The sequence below is a fragment of the Cetorhinus maximus genome, chromosome 27, assembly GCF_964194155.1.
Source record: "Cetorhinus maximus chromosome 27, sCetMax3.hap1.1, whole genome shotgun sequence".
In the NCBI taxonomy this organism is placed as follows: Eukaryota; Metazoa; Chordata; class Chondrichthyes; order Lamniformes; family Cetorhinidae; genus Cetorhinus; species Cetorhinus maximus.
The window spans coordinates 20,669,196-20,676,527 of NC_135905.1; positions in this window are offsets into that span (position 1 = coordinate 20,669,196).

A 7,332-nucleotide genomic window follows, 5' to 3' on the forward strand; every position below is an offset into this window, starting at 1 on the left:
AAACTGCTTCCAAATTAAACTGCTGTTTCTAGTTTCTTCTGTGCGTGTCTGTGGGAGGGGCCTGCCTCTCTGGACCCCTGTTGCTAGGCAACAGCCCAGGTTTTTCTACTGTGTTTGCTTAACTTCCCCAACAGTCGTAAACACTCATTAGAAATGCAGTAAAGTGAAACTAAAACTCAATTTGACCTTTTCTTAAAACACAGATACAGAAATACAAATCAAACTTAAACATTAAAGCTAAAACTCATTCCTAACACCCACAATTACCAATAGAACTAACTTAAACTATCTCTATTTCATAACATTGATATGCTTGGAGTTGGGTCTCTGAAGCTTTTCTGCCCACTCAAGCAATGTAAAATCATGAAAGTGCCACCAAGTGCTCCAGAACTTTTCACCCCTCAGGCGCAGACTGCAAATTAATGTGTATTTTAGGGGACAGTAGAGCAATTGGCGACTGGGCAAGTTGTGGAATCCCCTTGTGAAAGGTGGCCACGGTGCAGTTGCTGGTGGAGGTGCTCACAGCCCCTGGCAATGTCTTTATTAAGGTTTGGACCAATATCCGTTATGCTTCAAGCTAACAGCGCAGCTTTGCAGTGCGGGTTAGGAGAATGCCTGTGCCTGAGCTGAGAGCACAGCATGCAGTCCAGTGGCTGAAGCTGCTGCCAATCGATCAAGTGGTGTGAGGCGCAAGTGGGTGGGGTTCGGACAGCCAATGAGTGCACTACACACTGGCCATGCAAGTGGTGGCCAGCATTCTCCTGCATTCATGAAAGGGCCTTCAGACAGTAACCAAGAGAGGGTCTTAGTACACCTATGTTAACCCACGTGTCTCTTTCCTTGACCCTGCAGGAGGAGAACATCAAGATCGTGGAGCCTGGTGATTTAGCGGTATGTCTCATGGCTTACAGAGAGCAGAGAAGAGGTCCTGGCAAAGGGAGGAGCACCTCCCTCAAGATGCAGGTGCTGCACAGCTTGCTGCACATGCAGCTGAAGATCCACAGCGAGCCGTCACTTCTAGGTGCCCCGATAGACCCAGGGTCTATAGACAGCGCTCGCCATTCCTGAAGACGACCAAGAACCAGTGTCGCCGAAGACTGCGCATGTCCAGGGAACTGGTCACTCACATATGCCACCTGCTGCGGGATTTGGCAGCACGGGGACATGGAGGGCATCCGCTGCCAGTGGCCATGAAAGTGACTGCGGCGCTCAGTTTTTACGCCAGTGGCTCCACAGGTGACCTGTGCGGGATCTCACAAGCCCTTCAAGCACAAGGGTATCCAGGAGGTCATGAAAGCCATCTTCACCAAGGCAAAAACTTTGTGCCTTTTGTCCGAGATCAGGAAAGCCAGGAAACAAGAGTGCTGGGATTTGGGCAGCCCTCAGGTTTTTCACAAGTTCCGGGTGCCATCAGCTGCACCCATGTGGCACTTTGCAGCATGCAGTCCAGTGGCCGAAGCTGCTGCCAATCGGTCAAGTGGTGTGAGGCGCAAGTGCATGGCAACAAGCAGTCAACTACGTCAGCTGCAAGGACTTCCACTCGCTGAATGTTCAGCTGGTCTGCGGCCACCACAAACGCATCCTCCAGGTCTACGCACGATTCCCAGGGAGCGTCCATGACTCCTACATCCTCAGCAGGTCTCAGATCCCTGACATCTTCCAGGGTCCAGAGAGGCTGCAGGGTTGGCTCCTCAGGGACAAGGGCTACCCACAGAGGGTGTGGCTGATGACGCTTCGGACTGCAGCAGAGCGACGCTATAACGAGGCTCATGCCACAACCCAGACTTTGGAGCAAATGATAGGCATTTTGAAAATGAGGTTCCGGTGCCTCGACAGGTCTGGGGGAAGCACTGCAGCACAGTCCCCGGAGGGTGTCGCACATCATCACCACTTACTCCGTACTCCACAACCTGGTGCTGCAACGGGGCGGGGGGTGGGGGAGGACCTGGCTGAGGAGGAGATGGAAGAGCTGTACATATCCTCCAATGAGGAGGACGTTGATGGGGATGACGATGAGGCCCTCGAAGGTGAGGATGCCGGCGAAGAGGCCATCACAAAGGCCAGATGAGGCAGATGCGCTCTGGAGGCCCTCATAGCTGCAAGATTCATGAAGGATGATGATGTGGTGCAATGAGGACAGTCCTGACATCCTCATCTTGCATCTGTGAATGTTCTGACTCCCGTGTGGCTGATGGTGGTGCACACACCCTCAGTGCTCAGGCTCATGTCATGGAAACACAGTGGAGGCCCTAACAATCACTAGATTCCAGGAGGATGATAACATGCAATGAGGTCACTCTATAGATATTCACATTGTCTCTGTGAATATCTGACTCCTGTCTGGCTGAGGGCAGCTCACTCGTGCTCTGTGATCAGGGTCATATCATGGAGACACAGCCATGAAACTTTAAATATGCCTGATCCTTTGTTAGCATTCAGCACCTGTCCCCTCCAGGAGCACAGTGTCACCGGACACAGATACTGAAGAGATGGGGACCAGCCCCACCTTAAAGGTGCTGAGAGCACACAGAGAGAATGAGGGAACTCTGTGACGCCTGCCCACTACATTCTGGCAGTAATGACAAACACCATCGAGATGCAGGCATCAGTAACGTGTCCAGTGAGTGTGAAGCCGGACCATCACTTTGGTCTGAAGGTTACACACTGTGCGGGGAAGAGGCCCTGGATTGAGACACCTGCCTTTATCTTGTGCAGGAACCAAGGTTTCGCATCTGAGTGATACAAACACTGTTCATCAGAACAAGGAGCCATAGGCAAGGAGACATTCTTGGCAGTTTATTTACAATAGTGAACATTAAGTACAAGTGATTAACACCCGTGCCCAGGCTGTGCAACTACATCTTCTTAACCTTCCTAATCCTGCCGCTACGTCTTGGTGCTCCCACGACATCCACAGCGGAGGTGGAGGCAGGCTGCTGACTGCTACGCCCTGTCTATGATGACATTGGCGGGCGTCCTCTAGAGGGCTGAGACCTGGAGGGCCCCGGCCTGCTTTCGGGTTCCTGCTGTGTGGCAGTCGCACCCTCCTCGGCCTGTGGAGCTGGAGCTGCTGGGGATTTGGATGGGCTGGACGCTCCCTGAATCACCTGGGTGGATGGCCCCGGGATATGCACCTGCTGATCCTCCTCACTATGGGTGCCCAAGGGCCCCTGGGTGACTCCTGGACGAGAAGGGAAGTTGGAGTGAGATCGAGCTGCCCCGCACCCTTCTTGTATTGACACTGTAGGAGGCCAACTATGGCATCAGCAATGGAATTCAGCCCGCGCAGAAGAGCAGGACTGATCTCCATGGCGGCCACCATCTTACCAGTGTTGATCTTGGTGGGTTGGCATGCCGGCGCTACCACATCAGACTGCAGGCAGAAGGACTCCTCGATCGTGCCTTGCAACTTGAGGAGTGCAGCAGACATATCCTCCTGATGTTCCCCAGCTTGCCTTTGCAGCTTCAGCAACTGAGGTATGACCGAGTCCAGAGGTTCACCGTCTGACACGGAATCAGCAGATTTCTGTCCTCCAGCAGCCCCCTGAGTGCCAGAAACCTGGAACATCCCTGCCGCTGCCTGCTGTGGATCAGACAGTGCGATGTGCTCACCAGATTGTGACCTCAGGGTTACTCTAGAACTAGGTCCCACCGAGGTGTGTGTCTCTGGTCTGGTGGAGGGTGTGGGTGAGCGCTGTGACGATTCTTCAATTAGGGTGTCATCAGATTCTTCTTCTGAGGTGTTTTTAGGGCTTGAGTCGAGGACCTGGCTTGTGGACCCCCTCTGCTGCTTCCCAGATGAGCCTGCGAAAGCGAGGAGAGGTGATTAGTACACGGCAGAGGACTGCGGAACAGGGGAACTCACTCACAGCACGGTTGTCTGATGGATGTTGCGCTGCTAGATCCTCACTTGGTTGAGCAGCGCTGACCTCATCAGCACAGGAATGGTCCAGATTGTAACCGGCCAGCTGGATGGCTCTGTTTTCAAAGTCTGTGAGGACCCTGACGTCGGGCATTCCTCCGCCAGTCTGTGACTTCTTCCTTTTGTAATGTGCCAGCTTTACCTGCATGAAGACAGATGGAGAGAGCGTCAGCCGGATGCCTGCCAGGCTAGATGAGAAGGACGCATGGCATGTGTGGGTGGTGAGTGGTGCCATGGATGGGATAAGGACCCGATCCGCAGGGCAGATAAAGGTGTGTGTGAGAGAGTGAACGGCGATATCCCTTGAACTGGCAGTGAGTGAGGGCCCTGTGGATGTGTGATGAGTGTGTGAGTTGAAAGTGATGAGAAGAGTGACTTACCCTGGCAGAACAGAAGAGATCATTCATCCTCTTTCAACACTGGATGGCTGTCCTCTTTTTGCAGGTTGTTGGCGCTGACCACCACCTCCCAGGCTGGATTGGTGAGCCTGCTTGCTGGTCTTTGCCCAGGGCAGGAGTAGAGGGCTTCACCACGGGCGTCCACTGCGTCCAGTTGGCACCTGAAGGAGGCATCACTAAATTTGGGGGCAGCATGTTTCCTCCCTTTGGCAGCCATGACTTTGCAGCAGTTTCTGATCCCTTAGAGAGTGCTCGCTCTGTGGAGGGGCACGATTGAAATATGGCGCCCGGGTTACTGAAGGCCTGAGGTGACAGCAGGGTGGGCGAGTCAGAGGTGTGTGTGTGTGTGTGTGTGTGTGTGTGTGTGTGAGCGAGTGAATGGTGATGTCCCTTGAACTGGCAGCGAGTGAGGGCCCAACAATCCGGCACGTTTCCCAGGAAAAGTGAGGCAGCTCACGCCAGGAACGAGATGACGCGGCACAAAAACCCGGCACTACAGCCGGCAGGTAAGACATCCTTTTTCCCACCAACAGCCACATTTTGTGCAAACCAATTCCGCCCTCTCTCTCTCTCTCTCTCTCTCTCCACAGATGCTGCTGAGTTTTTTTCAGCACTCTCAGCGATAGGTTAGTTGCTTCCTGGGAGTTTTCCTTCTTTAATTCAGAGTGAAGGGTTCCAGGCTAAGGGTACAATATTTCAGATTGAGGCATTAATTTAAAATGCAATAACCTGAAGAGGCATGAGCTCAACCCACAGCAGAGAGCAACCCTTCCGGTCTGGAATGAAACCATGGAAGGATCTGAAAATAATAATGAGAATTTTGAAATCAGGATGTCACTTGACTGGGAGGCATTGTAAGTCAGCAAACACAGGGCCTAGAGGGGAACCAGGTTTGCTGCCAGTTAAGACACAAGTAGCAGATTTTGAGATGAGCTCACGTTTACTGAGGGTAGAATGTGGGAGACCAGCCAGACAAACATAGGAAAACATGCCAAGGTGCTTCAGAAGAGCTGATTCAGGCAACGCTGGATATCAAACCAACGAGGCAGATATTAAGACAGGTAACAACATGATAAGTCAAAGAGTTAGGGTTTAAGAAGCAGAGTTGAGGAACAGCGATAGATCAAGAACCAGGGTGGTTTAGAGAGAGCATTCCAAAGCTTAGGGGCACAGTGACTCAAGGCCTTGCCCCAAGGATAGAGTGAATGGGGGGTGTGTGAGAGGCTAGGGTTGGAAGAATTTTCAAAGCCTTGTAGACCCAGAGGAGATTACAGAGAAAGGGAGGACTGAGCTACACCAGGCTTGGTGCAGGCTGATTTCCACTCTGTCTCGGGAGCTAGTGAAACTGGGAAGGAGATGGGTGTGAAGGTCTTGGCTCCGCTGCAGTGTAAGATTAATTTCATGCAAAGCATGTGGACTTGACAAGCAATTTTCTTCAAGTGTCACTCGGCAGAGATTGACACATTACAGTGTTTTATCATCATTCATTGACAGCCTTCCATCTCATGAGATGATAGTTTGTGCTGTGGTGGTCAACTCTGTGTTAAGCATTGCCTGGTGTTGGTCAGGTGCCCCACTCTGGCCTCTGGCATGGCAGTGTCTGCCACATTTGCTGCAGACGGAGACAGTGGGCTGAGATTCACTGGCATCTGTTTCCTCTGGGTCCTCTTCTCGGCCAGGTGAGCTTTCTGTTTCTGCTCGCCGATTCCAATGCCCCTCTGAGCAGTCAGCCTCCAGAGGTCACAGCCATCACCATCTCCCAGTTGTCAGTGTTCGCCATCTTCATATCTTGCTTGCAGATTTCCTTGTAGCAGGGAGAGGTAAGTATGCCCAGGAAGTAGTGACCCCTTGGCCAGTTCACCTTACAGAAGGCCTTTAAGTATATAGCTGAATCCATCCAATGAACATGGCCAAGCCAATGCAGATGTTGATGGCTTAGCAATAAGTGTATGACCTTCCCTCCATCATAAGGCCAGAAGTGGGGATGTTTACTGAGGATACACAATGTCCAGCACCTTTCACAACTCCTCAGATACTAAAGCAATCCATGCACATATGAAGCAATGACCTGGACAACATTCAGGCTTGGGCTGATCAGTGGCAAGTAATATTCGTGCCACACAAACGCCAGGCAATGACAATCTCCAACAAGAGAGAATCTAACCATCACCCTTGATGTTCAATGGCATTACCTTTGCTGAATCCCCCACTATCAACATCCTGGGGGTCACTATTGACTAGAAACTGAACAGGACCAGCCATATAATTACTGTGGCTACAAGAGCAGGTCAGAGGCTAGGAATCCTGCGATGAGTAACTCACCTCCTGACTCCCTAAAGCCTGTCCATCATCTACAAGGCACAAGTCAGGAGTGTGATGGAATACTCTCCATTTGCCTGGATGAGTGCAGCTCCCACAATACTCAAGAAGCTTGACTCCATCGAGGACAAAGAAGCCCACTTGATTGGAATCCCATCCAGCACATTCAACATCCATTCCCTCCACCACTGACACACAGTGGTAGTAGTGTGAACCATCTGCAAGACGCACGGCAGCAACTCACCAATGCTTCTTTGGCAGCACCTTCCAAACCTGTTACCTCGACCACCTAGAAGGACAAGGGCAGCAGATACAAGGGAACCCCACCGTCTGGAAGTTCCCCTCCAAGCCACTCACCATCCTGACTTGGAAATATATCACTGTTCCTTCACTGTCGCTGGGTCAATATTCTGGAACTCCCTCCCTAACAGCACTGTGGGTGTACCTACACCACATGGACTGCAGCGGTTCAAGAAGGCAGCTCACCCCCACCTTCTTGAGGGCATTTAGGTATGGGCCAAAGTCCTGTGAAAGAATGTAAAAAAAAATGCTGATGGAATTAGCGGAAGCCAGGGCCTCTTCCAGTGTTTAGGCAATGATTTACAGTTCCAAGTAGATCATATATGACCCAACACTGGACAGAATAGCACTTCAGCTCTGAAGTCATAAGGACTCAAAACATGAACTCTGTTT